This window comes from Dromaius novaehollandiae, chromosome 16 (genome assembly GCF_036370855.1).
Source record: "Dromaius novaehollandiae isolate bDroNov1 chromosome 16, bDroNov1.hap1, whole genome shotgun sequence".
Classification (NCBI taxonomy): Eukaryota; Metazoa; Chordata; class Aves; order Casuariiformes; family Dromaiidae; genus Dromaius; species Dromaius novaehollandiae.
Window position 1 is genome coordinate 20,087,013 of NC_088113.1, and position 13,766 is coordinate 20,100,778.

At 41.5% G+C, this 13,766-nt stretch overlaps 1 protein-coding gene and 1 non-coding gene across 3 annotated transcripts in view; both read right to left on the reverse strand.

The window, feature by feature from the left end:
• Window positions 1-13,465, reverse strand: part of DNAJC5 (DnaJ heat shock protein family (Hsp40) member C5) — a 41,233-nt gene extending 27,768 nt beyond the window's left edge. For both annotated transcript variants that reach the window (XM_064521641.1, XM_064521642.1), the window contains exon 1: window positions 13,181-13,465. The gene's annotated coding sequence lies outside the window, so the exon portion shown is untranslated. The remainder of the gene's footprint in view (window positions 1-13,180) is intronic.
• A 229-nt stretch (window positions 13,466-13,694) lies between these two features.
• TRNAE-CUC (transfer RNA glutamic acid (anticodon CUC)) lies at window positions 13,695-13,766 on the reverse strand. The gene has a single exon. It is a non-coding gene; the product is annotated as a tRNA-Glu (tRNA).

Below are 13,766 nucleotides of genomic sequence, written 5' to 3' on the forward strand. Positions count from 1 at the left end.
TAAGAAATGATGCCATGATATTGCCAGATATGAACACATCTTTCAAACTACCAATTGCACTGCAAAAGGAAATGAAAGACTTGCTAGAAATTAATTTGGAAGCATAGAGCAGGGGAGTTACCCTCTGTACCCATCTACAGCAGCTAAGATGGAGAGAAAAAGAACGTGAATATCTTCTTTTGCCATCGGTCATGGAGGTTTTTTTCCACCCCCACAAAAAAATTTAGCTCATGTACATTTTGCAGTTTGTAAAACCATACTTGTAAGCCAAAATTATTCCATAATTGGAATACGGGAAAATGGACCAGGTTGTACCAAGAGCAGAAAATAATGCACGTACGTTCAACCTGATCTAAAATTATGAAGTCTATTGCTTCCTTCTGCAAAACTTTACTTCTGTTTTCAATTTATTTATCTCTACCATTCGGTTCTGAATTAATTTCTCTCTTCCCCTACCAAGCACACAAATCTCCCTTTTAAAAAGATATGAATAAGAAAGGAAAATACACAAAACTGAACAGCAGAATTTATAAAGCCGTTTCCAGAAGCCATTGCCCAACAAGTCAAACTAGCTCAGGAAACAGAAAAACTAAAATGCCTTCACATAAACACTAGGAACCCAACATAATTGTGTCTGTAAAGTGGGATCCTTTCTTCTTATTTCATACAGTAATAGATTGCTTAAAAATCTACAAAATTTTGCTCTTATGAAAAAAATTAAGCTTTTTTTTTAATACAGGCAGAAAAGGAGAAGCTTTTTTTCCTCAGATGTTGTTTTACCTCAGCCGTATCCAGTCAGGTCTTCTAGCCTAAGATGCACAATGATTCTAACACTTCTATCCCTTTAGTTAAGTTGTGAAGACCTTACTTCTTCAAAGGTTTTATCTTAAAAAAAATTGCAAAGTTAAAAAAAATTACGCACATCTAAAAATTCTTTCTTATCCTAATTGTTCAACTATATTTCCCTTGCCTTTGTGGAGACTGGGGAGGGGACTGGACTTTGCTGTTTTGTTATTTCACTTCCTCACATAAACTGCCAGAGGAAAGAGTATTTTAATATCCTCTTGTCAAAAAAAAAAAAAAAAAAAAAAAAAAAAAGACTTCTATCCTTCATTCAAAGACTTCTTTATTAGATCCTAAAGAAACAAAGGCAAAAACGCACAACACATTTTCCCTCTTTCAAATAAATTACATTGTATTAAGAAACATAAAAAAAGCTTCCTTTCCCAAATGCAAGATTACATCCAACATCACAAGCTTCAGCCAGCAAAGCTCTGAAAGATGTGACCAGACATGCTAGTGATCAACACAGTCGTGCTAGTGGAAATCCCTAGTAAGGATATTGATACACCAATAAATGAGAGTTTTAATAACATAACCTGTTTTACTCACGGGTTAGGAATTTACTACTACTACAAAGCACAATATCAGCACAGCATTATCACTAGGAAAATGTTACTAGCAAAAGCATGTCATTATACTCTACCAGTAAAACCATCTCAGGCTGTGTTCACGGCTTTACCCAGAAAGCTGAGCTTCAAAACAGGGCATAGCTTCAAAACAGACTTTGTCAACCTCTTATTATACATTTATGGATTATATAAGTTGTGAACTACTGCCACCCTAGCGCAGACACACACAGTCCAGCTCACCAGGAGCTGTATAGCCACGTTCACACAGCACTCTGGGGCATGAACTCACTGAGCCAGTACTAAGTCAGGGATCCCTACACTTCGGCTCTGCCAATGACCTTTCTTTTCTCTGTAAAACTCATTATTGATATGAATAATTTAACACGTTGTGTGTTGCCCATTTAGTTCATCCATGTTACTCTATTCCTCTTCATCTTGCATTTGCCACATCTTCACGCAGGCTTCTGCAGGCAGTGTTAAGTACATCAGGCTGGCACATCTGCAAACCGCAGTCGGATAAACACTCTCAGAACTTTCTGGTGCAAAACTGGCAATTGAGCATTTTGCTGGTATAGCTTAATGTTAAAGCGCTCCAAGCAATGACAATAACTTAAGCATCTAGGTCAGAAGAGCTAAAGCAACTTTAGACGACAGGTCCTTGGCATAAAGGCACCGATTATCACCGTTCCTGTTAGCCAAATGTCACAAACACACTAGGAAGTCACTCCTGCAGTCCTCCAACTAAACAAAACACGCCAGGACAGAGCAATCAGTGTTATAAAAAACGATTTATGTTTGAGAACAAAATTTTGTATAACTTTCCAAAAAACAAACAAATAAAAACAAACAAAATCTCAACCCCCCTGCTTTCATGAAACTGCAGATTAAAATAACAAACATCCCAATAATATATTTTTAAATTTATATTCATTTAAAGTTAGCTATATTGGTATGATCTGTAGCAGTATTTTAGATCTCATTACACCACTCAAGATAGGGGCATAAACCACTTAAAAATTAAAGACATAAATGACGTTTCCAGCCTCAACTGCATAACATTATCTTGTGTGTCATTGAAACCTGCCTGCTCAGGCAGAAAGCCTAATCGTGACATTAGCGTACCCTGCCACTGAACTGCACAATTCCATTAAACTTCCAAAAAATCACCAGGAATAAGTGGTCCCCTGGTTATAAATGGGGCCCAGCACACAGGAGAAAACCTCTCCAAATTCTAACACGATGCTGTAGGGATTGTGCTGTGCATTGCTACACAAGGCAGGCCACCTCCATGCTTCCAGAAAAACATCTGCTCCGAACTCAACTTGCTAACTGACATAAAAACTGTGACTTGCTTTTCCTACATTCGGTGTCAGGTGAAGAACGATACTCCCCCCAGTCCTCAGCACATACCCCGCAATCCTGCAAATCAGAAGTCAGCTTTAAAATCCAAGCACAAACACGGGGTAGTAAAACAGGCCTGAGAAAACTGTAAGGGAAAGGATTAACAGCAAGTCAGATTTTAAGGAAAATACAAATTTACTAAGCCAGGAAGTACATCAAAAAAAAAAGTTTTGGACATGCAAGACGCTCCCCAGTTATCTTTATGTTACAGATGCCTTCTGACTGAACAATGTCAAATTTTACAGGAAATACTTTAAAAAACACGAGGAGATGAGTTTCATACCTGCCCTACTCAATTCCCTAGCACATGGGCATCTGGAAACATAAAAGGAGTGAAGACAAGATTTCCACAATAAAATCTGAATTGATCAGCATAGCTCATATTACTATTTGTTGTTTTGGCAGGAGAGTACAATATAAAGCTCTTTCTTTTGATACCTGGCATATGGTGGAGGGGTGTGCTTTCATTGCAAATATTTTTGTTTCATTTTACGTCAACTAAAATGGAGCAGATGTCCAAAAGTAAATGTGTATCAAAGACATAGCAAAACGTGTCTTGGGATAGTTGACACACATTTATTCCCTAGAGATCAAAACCAGCTTCCATAGCACGGAAGGTGCTCACTGTAAGTGCTTTGCTAATGTAACCATACTCATATAGCATACCAAGAACACGTAAACCAGTATACAATTCATATGCTTGAGTTGGTCTGGACTGTGGGAAGCTCAGGACCTAAGGCTTTGTTTTCTATCTTCACAGGCACATTTGGCTAGAAATATATTCAGATAAATCACAGAGATGGGTAAAAGTGGTTTTAATTTAAAATGAGACATTTTCTTATAGGAGAAAACCATTGGGGTATGTTCTAATTATATAGTATGGTTTCACCAACAAAGCTTTATTTTATACTACTATCACTCCTACAGAAACTGTGCTGATAGTTAATTCCACTTTCTCTCACTCTGCATACATTTAATCTGCAAACTGTGTGATGAAATTTGGCCTCAGTTCCACCATACAGTCTGGCAACAGTATTCCATGGCTGTTAAAAAGAAAAAAAAGAAAGCCCATAATTTAGAAGTAATAAGGTGACTGAGAACAGCATTTGTCCCACTGATTTTCCCACTAACTCCCTAGTGACTAACAAGAAAAGACACAGCTTGAATTTCAGACTGTAGACTTAGTTTGCAAACCTGGTAGTTAGAGAGAAAACAGCCTGTAGACTTTAACTGAGTTATTCTAACATTGTAATGGGGATAAAAAAATGTATATTTTATAAGCTAAGTTTTCAGACTAGAATCACATTTCAGAGGGCTTACAACAAAAACATCAGTATTTTACTATGGATAATTTAATCACTGTCCTTCCCAAAACACCCTGCTTTTAGTTTTAGTGTAAGGTATAGAATTAATCACATTCAGCCTTTTCTTCACTTAAAGTAATGGCTAAGAACAAAGTTAGAAAACCATGAAGCTTTCATGCAATGTTTTTGCCCCTCCGTCTGATCTTCACACCAGAGTACAAGAGATGCCTCTCAAGTCAGACTGTTTACACGTCAAGATGCTGTCAACACAGCGCTGAACTGGCATTAATGTGACACACATTCCCCAAACCAGGAGTACCTCTTCCTGAAGACCCTTACCAGTGAAAGAGTTAGATGCAAAACACCACTTATCCTCATTTAAGGTTTTAAGTTTTTCGGGTTTTTTTTTAAGCAATATTTCACTCATCTACACATTTTAATCAGCAAGGAAGAGTGAAAGCCGTTATTGAAAGATAATTTTTTAACACAAGAGGAACTAACTGGACTTTATACAGAAGACATCAACAAAACAAGTCGCTGGAAGAAACACAGTTTTAAGATAAGATGCAGGAAACTGGAGTAAGAAGCTGCATATTAGAGAACAACTACAGGAGAGACACAGAATAGAGATGCTGGATTTTCATCATCTGAGATAAACCTTCCACTTCTGTATCAGCAACAAAAACAAAATAAATTCTTGTTGATCGTTGCCCTTGTTATTATCCAAACCACTCAGCAAAACAACGATGTATGCCTGGGAAATGAGTACACATCTTCCAACCAACTTGTGATTAAGCCAGTTTGCCTGGACTTCCTAAGTTAACTGCAAATAGCAAATGTTGTGTGGAAAAGCAATTTTTGTAAATGCAACAGGAATTCAGTAAGCCAGTATGCAAATTGGGATCTTTGTGGGAAAAGAAACAAAGGATGAGGGAAACAGGTGTTAACAAAGATAAAAATTCTCACTATTTATCTTCTAGGTAACTTGTCAAATATTTCTGTTTAAAATGTATTTATTTTGCTCAGTGTTAAAAAATGGGCTACTTAAAGCAGGTATGTTACTTCCTGGCATTAACTTTAGGAGGGGTGTTCAAAAGAATCATTGATTTATTGGTGATTTGTCAAACCAAAACTCAATGATAACAAAAGGAACTTTGTAAGAAAATACATGGTTCATCACTTATTTTTCATCAGCACTCTGATTCAGTGCTTAGAATAACTTCTTGAGACACACACGAGACTCATACCCTTTAGAGAAGTTACTTCCCTGGGCAACAGATCTAGTTACTGCTATTTGTTTTTGAACGGTAACTGAATCAGGTTTTTAACCAGTTTAGAGCTAAAAGTATGTCCGGTTATACCTTCTGAGAAATGATGGATCACCTCAGTTTTGACTGAGCTACCAAACAATTTCATATTCCTTGCCTACCTCACTTCCCTCCTCAACCTGTAATGAGTAGTTGGCCAGGAGAGGCGAAACGAGGGTGTACTGTGAAGAGCGGAGTATCTAAGAGTTGCAGAAGTTAAGCGACGTAGGTGGGAAGGGAAACAGGCATCTGCTCCCATCAAAGTCTCACTGACCACTCTGAATCACCTCACCCTCTTCCAGCGTTCCCACTAAGCAGCTAGCACCCCTATTTGAACTTTTAAGTGAAAATGGTTGAGGCATATTGAATAAGTCATCAAACTGGTTCAGATCAAACTAATTATTAGTCTGGTCTGGAAGTGCATCAGGATAACTCCAATCCCTGCTGAATCTGAACTAGAGCAGCACTAAAAAAGAACTGTTTCAATTCCCTGAGCAAGATACCCGATGATTTCACAAGGCCTGCATATGCCCCTTGTAAAGCATGTGAACGCTCATTAATTTTATTCCACTTTCACCCGCTGTTACCACAACCGTCACATGCCTCTCATACAGACACACTGCCACACTCTACTCCAGTATCTAAACAAGATCTTAACACGTCCCATTTTGTCTGCTAATCACACTTCTCTCATCTTTCTAACCATCAGAAGCAGGAACTCCAGCTTTCATGCTGACTTTACAACTACAAAGAAATAAAGAAGGATTAAGACATTTCTTAACATACTTTCTAAAAACTGTGCTTTAACTGCACGCCATCAAGTAATGATAGATGCAACATGAAATCATAAACATCTCACTTGGTGCAATCAAGTCTTGGTAGAATGAATCTACACCTAGTACATTCTAGATTATTACAGACATTGTCACTATCAACTGCCCAGAAAAATGTTTGGAGTTAAGCTTCTAAAGTCCCCCTCCTCTCTACAAGCGTCTTCATAACTAAATTAAATTATTGCAGTAAGTACTCCTAAATCTTCATGCCATTAAAAGCAGATTCATAAGGAAAACTCTTTAACAAGTGGCCTAATCCAGGCAAAGGCCCAAATATATATTACACACTGTCCCTAAAACTGAGACTCAAAAATTACAAAATATTTCTGAGACACGAATAAAATTGCTAAGATATTACCACCACAGTAACAGAAAATCCTGTTAAGACATAAAATATGTAACGACAGATGGAAGGGAAAAGAATATTTTCATTTGAAATATAACCAAAAATATAAAGACATAAAAGGGGAAAAAGAAATAGACAAAACCTATGCAAGTCTACTTCTTGTAACTTTATATGTGGTTACTGTAATAGATTACTCAACTTTGAACTTTTCCCATATTCATTGAAAAACAGTATCAACATACAGGTCCTACATATTCCCTTCTTCTAAGCAGTGTCCTATGATAGTTGCAATAAATATTCCAGAATATCTATAGTTATTGCATAACACAATTTTAATAAGCTGCAGATGGAACCAAGTAAAGTTTGTGAAGTCTCATGTTACAATAGTGTGATAGACAATAGTATTCCTAGATCAAACAGTTAAAATCTGATTCTTTACAGATCTATAAATATACTATATATTACTCAGCATAAGGAAATAGTTAGAACGAAACTGCTTATGTTGATGGATCATCCAGCATTGCTTTAATGCAATGAACAAACCAAGGTAGCGGCACCTCTCTTCTCATAGCGAAAAGAGAAGAGGAGAGTGCAAGCAGTAGGGTGGAGGGTGCAACTGGAATTTTTTTGTTGTTCTCTTTAACTATTTCTCTCCAGTGTTATTATACATTGCATGTCTTTACAATCAAGTCTAAAGACATATTTACTTCCATAATTCATCTGCCAGAAGTCATCAGATCATTACCATCATAAAAACACAAGTTAATGGAAGCACACTCATGACTGTTCCTTTTGTGCTGCTATTTTAAATTGTTAAAACAGAACTACATATATCATGACATCAAAAAAAAGAGCTGGCTAACACTGCTTTGGTAAGAGGTAACTATATGCCACCAAGTTTTTATATTCGCTCCACCATTCCTGAATTTTAGATCATAGATCTGAAGTATATTTAAAAAAAAAAAAAAAAAACTTTCATCAAAAAACTCTATTCTCATTACAAAATACTTAAGGAGATTATAAATGAAAAAAGAGAGAAAAGCTGCTAATTTAAACAAAGTGCCTAGAGCACTTGTTCCGTTTGTGTGAGAGCTACCATACCACTGCATACCACATACCTTGAATTTTCTTCAAGCAATGCATGCACAATATCATTCAAAACTTACACCTGTATGAAAAATGTACTGTAATTTTACAATTGGCACACCAACAAGCTGGAATTGAAAGTGTTTCAGTGTTACTGAAGAAGGCAAAATAGGATTTTAAAAAGGTACATTCAGTGTAATACAGATGCAAGGTAAGTACAATTAGGAAAAGTTGCCAGGACACAAGAAATCTGGACACATGCTAAAGCAATCTTATTCACTCTAATCCAAGAAAAAACTACACATCAACAATGTACTGAAAAACCTGCAACTTAAAATCAATAGTTATTACTTTCTCAATTATCCTGTACCTAAAAAGTGCTTTATGCTTTTTGAAAGCTACTACCACTTCATTAAAAATACTTAAATAATGTTTTGAGGAACTTTTCTTCTGGAATGCAATTCTTTTATATCAATTTACATTGATAGGAAACAAAGTATCTCTGAAACTTATATATATTTAATACATATACTTTATAACTACTGTGCTTCACCTATTTTTATGGGTTAAAAAATACACTAACTGAATTTCTAAGTAAATTTTAAAATATACTGCTGTTCAAATTACTATCTTTCAAGATTAAAAAATAGTCACTAGTTAACCAACCAACATCAACACATAGTGGTTGGCATAGTAACAAAACCATCATAATACAAAACATGCTAAAACAATGGTGAGAATTAATGTATAGCTTCTGAGAGACTGCAAGTGTTGGCAACATGATGATACCATATGCTGACCAGGTGTACCAAGATCAGTCCTCTACTCCCTTTTTTCCTCTCAAAGTTTTTGTTTTGCAAGAGTCCAGAGAGTCACCAAATATTCCTGAATGTCTAGAAGAGCTTTGCTGGCCAGTACAGGTAGCTAAAGAATTAAATATGCAAAGTATTTATATGGACGCTTCAGAACTAAGACTGCTTAGTTCTACTGATTTTTATTGGAGCACAAATAAAGCAATTAATTTTTTCCCATGTTGAAAAAACTTCAAAACTTCACTTTGGTCTTCTGTGTTCACTTTGGTCTTCTGTGTTAGACAAGTTCCTCATACCTTCATCTATGTATTTTTGACACGACCCATCTGTCTTACAGCACAGGTGGTCATACAACTATTTCCTGAGACTGTAGACTGGTCCACTGCAGTCCTCTGTGCCATCTGTTTGCAAGTTTGGGGTCACATCATGAGAATGAAAGGACTTGCCAAACAGAACACAAACCTAATCTTTGAAAATTTACTTCCTCAGTCTAGCGGAGGGAGACAGAAGGACCACATCTTCCTAAGAAGAGACAATCCCTCTACAGTGCCATTCAGTCACCTACCCAGGCAAGCAAACCTCAAGGAAGACGGCCACTGCTGGGGCTGGAAAAGCAGCGAGGGTGCCCCGGCGCCTGCTGGACAGCTCCGGAGGAGCACGCCCCGACCAGGAAGCCCTTCCTCCCGGTTTAATCCCATCCGCAAGGATAGGATTCTTGGCACGAACGAAAAACTCAAGTGGCAAAGCAAAACAAAGAGGACTTATATGGCTCAAGATCAAACTGTGAATGAAAAGCGGTTAGCTTATTAAAGTTATCTTAAAGTAATTCCAATGCCTGCGCGTTTGACAGGATGGAAAAGCAGTAAAAATGCTGGCAGATACTGTTTTGCGTGCTTTGGGGAAGACACTAGAGCATTCAATTGTATATGCAACAGAAGCTTTGTATGAAAGTTCTGCCAACCTTTTCCTTTGCAAACGTATAGAAAAAGTATTTCAATCTGGATATTAACATAAACAGTATTTTAAGAAAAAAACACTGGCAAATTGACCAAAAGAGAGAAATATGACTAATTATAACAGACCACTTATTAAAAAAAAATAATAATAATTAATAAAGTCAAGTCATTTTCATGGACTGAAAAAATTTGCAGAACCATTTTCTGATCTTGTGTCCATTTTCCTGTCAGCAGATTTTAAATTTAACCAAAACCACAATTTATTAAGTAAGCCACTTAGGCTGCCATTAATATTCACTATCAAAATGCCTTAAACACACACACAAAATAATCTCTCTTGAAGTTTACAAAGAGGTAAGATGATTAGCAGCATCATTGCCGATGACTACTACCTCCCTAATACCCTAACTTGCAAATTAGACTTCATAACTGAAGTTCGGTTGACGACCGTGCTCCCTCGGCCACAAACCGCATTAACTTACTGCAATTGTGCTATAAAACAAAGCATGCTAACTCATCAGAAGACAGATTTCTTGGCATTTATGAAAAACTGAAAGATTATTTGTACCTTTTGGACATAATCAACACAGAGGTAAGACCTATGTTAAAAGACAAAACATATTACAAAGCCGTTACTTTTTTCAGATGTTCACTGATAAAAGACAGTTAGATAGAGCACACAGCTACCCTGTGAAATTAGGAAATCTCTGTGTTGGTTTTCCAGCACTTTGCATCTACAGCCTATAATTTATCAATACAAAGCATCAAGAAATTAGCAGAAAGAAAATCTTAGACTAAGTTGCAGCATCTTCCCTATCATTTAAATGCCGTGAACAATAACTAAAACGAAATAAAGGAGGGAGGAAAGAAAAATATTCATTTATGCTTATAAAAACTTATTTGACTGAAAATCTCATCTCCAAACTCCAGGTAATCCCCAATGCAGGTTCCACAGAGGCAGAGCTAGCATCATGACAAGCTTCTTCAAAGCACTCAGAGCACCACAGAGCACAACCTTAAACCATAAGCCCTAGAGCACAGCAAGGCACTCGAGAAAAATAAACATTTTTTCATTCTACACTCCACATATTAAAGACAATTTCTCTTCAACTCCAGCTACTGTCTCCCCTCTTTCCTCACTCCCAATGCATAGTTTATTTAGAATTATTAGAGCTAACTCATTAATGCCAATGAATTTGACAACTATTTCTTAGGATCTTTTAGCCAGATTAGGACTCCACCATTTTACATGAAATACAAACAGAAATATAAACCGTGATCTCAAGGAACCTGAAATTAACGGATGCCTTAAAACCTAAAAATGCTTCATCTGAAATTGTGTTTAAAATAATAATTTTCACTTAAATATGGCTGGTAATATCCAAGAATTTGAAAAGGTAAAACCCTGACACATTTTAGAAGGAAAATTAAGAACCTCTTGGCTTCTTTCAGCTTTGCATACTTTTGATAGATAGCTTAATATACCAACAGAATGGCTGAAACATCACCAGGCAGCCACTGGGTGAATGTGGCCTGCAAGTTTTTGCTTCAACAGTAGCAAATTAATAAGGTATCTAAATACGTATTTAACATTCCCATTTCCTTAAGACAAACTAATACCAGACTATCAGACAGACGTTAGCTATAAGAATCATGGGTTTTTTGTACTGATGTAAGATGATGTACCAAATTTATGTAATTTTTTAAGCTTTATAGCATAAGAGTGAATATTATGCATACAGAGCTCTACAGCAATGACTCTCAGCACACGTTACATGAAAACTAATGGATCAATAAAAACAAACCTAGAAAAGATAAAAGGGTTTAGCTTCCCTTTCTGTGTCATACAGCGACAGTCAGGCACGGATGGCTTTCACCTTGTTCTCCAAGGGAGAAATGGCTCCATCAGTGTCATATACTCCAATAATAAAGTCAACTGCATTGTGTCACTATGCATATAACAGCAAGATACTGATAAAGCATAAAAGCAAGAGCACAGCGTTATCTGTAAATTCACTGCCTACGTTTCATCCAGTTACATTCAAAGGGAATATCAGAAGAATTACCTGACTAGAATTGTTAATTCAAGAACCAGAAAATACTGCACAAATAAATAAAATTAGGCTCCCTTTGCAAGTTTCTTGTTTTAAAGCCTGGATTTACTTTCCATTGTCAATACATCATTAAGCACATAATAATCCGAGCAGTTACAAATTATTTAAGAAAAAATAAGTAGAACAATATAAGGAAGGGGAAGCAAAAAAAATCTGGGATCCCTCAAGCTAAGAACAGTCATCATGAATCACAGCTCGCACATAATATAAATAACTTTCATTTAGAATTCACCTTTCCAGGCCTTTTGATTCGTTTTTTGGAATTTTTCATAGCTCAGAGAGGATGCAAACCCCTAAAACGCCATGGTTCTCTCAACTAAGGAATGCGCATGTGGGTGGGTGGGAGGAGGAGAAAGCAGGGATTTCCACCACCATCGCCCCCCCCTCAAAGCAGGAGGTTCCCAGGGAAGATACAACGCCTGTAATTTTTTCAGTGCTGTATTACAAACGGATGCTTTGCGGAATTTGTAGCAAACTGAGAAGACCTGCTTTGTCCCGCAGAGGCAGAGCACCCCAAGAGCGAATTCCACCCCCCCCACAAATCCGGATACGACAAACACCTTAGTAATCGGCCACCTTTACAGTCCAGACCCAGCAAGAGGCAGGAATATCCCACCTTCCCCCGGGGCGCCCTATTCTCTCCCCAGTGCCCTCTCCTCTTGCCCCGTCTCCCCTCGCCGCAAAATCCCTCTCTTAATTTTTAATTCCCCCACCCCACCGCCCACCCCTCCTAGCACCCCTGCCCTGCCCAGCCACTGCATCCCCCACCTCCCCTCGCCCCCCTCATCCCCTGCCCCCATTTCTCCTCTATGAATCCCACCCTCCTCCCTGCTCTGCACTGCCCCTTCCCCTACACCCCACAGCTCCCCCCAGCCCTTCTCCCTGCCCCTTCTCCTCCCACCCCCGTGCCCCACCACTCCCCCCAAACCCATCTCCCTTCGCCCTCAGCTCCCTTAATCTCCCCACAAACCCCATCCACTTTGCCTGGTCCCTTGCCCCCCAGTGCAACGCCCCCGATGTCCCCCACCCCCTTGCCTGGCCCCAACCCCCTCAGACCCCGACGTCCCCCCGACCCCACGCCTAGGCCTGGCCCTAACCCCCTCAGCCCCCCAACATCCCCCCCGTACGAGTCCCTTGCCTGGCCCCATCGCCTCAGCCCCCCAGTACCCCCCACATCCCACCCCCAGGCCTGGCCCCTTCCCTCAGCCCCCACATCCCACCCCCTTGCCTGGCCCCCACCCTCCTCAGCCCCCCAGCATCCCCCCCCATCCCACCCTCATGCCTGGCCCCTTCCCTCAGCCCCCCAGTACCCCCATATCCCACCCCCAGGCCTGGCCCCTTCCCTCAGCCCCCCAGTACCCCCCCCATCCCACCCCCCGGCCTGGCCCCATCGCCTCAGCCCCCCCCCAGCCCTCGCCCCTTCCCTCAGCGCCCCCCGTCCCGCTTCCCCCGCGGCCGCCCGGCTGCCCTGCCCCCGCCCCGTCACCCCGCCCCCGGCCGCGCCGCAGCGCCCGCCCGCCCCCCCGCCGCCTCCATCTTGGCCTCGGGCCGGGCCCGGCGGGGCGAGCGAGGCCCCGCGCCGCGCCGCACCGGGCCGCGCCGCGCTCACCTGCGCCCCGCGGGCGGGCGGGCGGGCGGACGAGCGGGCGGGCAGCCCCGCGCGGGAGGAGGCGGCCGCGGCGGTGTCGTGTCGCGTCGCGGCGCGGCGGCTGCTCCCGCCGACGAGGCGGCCGGGCCGGGCCGGGTCGCGGCGGCGCCCCCTCAGCAGCTGCCGCTGTCGCCGCCGCCGCCGCGCGCCCTCCGCCAGCCACCGAGCGGCACCCGGCGTCGCCGACCGCGGGCGGGGGAGGGGCGAGCGCCGCCGCACGGCGCCTGCGCGCGCGCCCCCGCCACGCCCCCGCCCCGCGCGGGCGCGAGCACGCAGCCCCCCGCCCGCGGGCGCGCGCGGGGAGGAGGGGGGGGCTGCGGGGGAGCGGGGGGGGAGCCGCGGCGCGCATGTGCGCGGGGAGCGGGCGCTGCTGGGGGCTGCGTGGGCGCGAGGGGAGCCGCGGGTGTCCGCGGGGGGCACCAAAACACGGCAAAAAGCGTCTAGACCGAGGGAAGAAGGTGGGAAAAAAAGGTACTTCCCTGACCGGGAATCGAACCCGGGCCGCGGCGGTGAGAGCGCCGAATCCTAACCACTAGACCACCAGGGA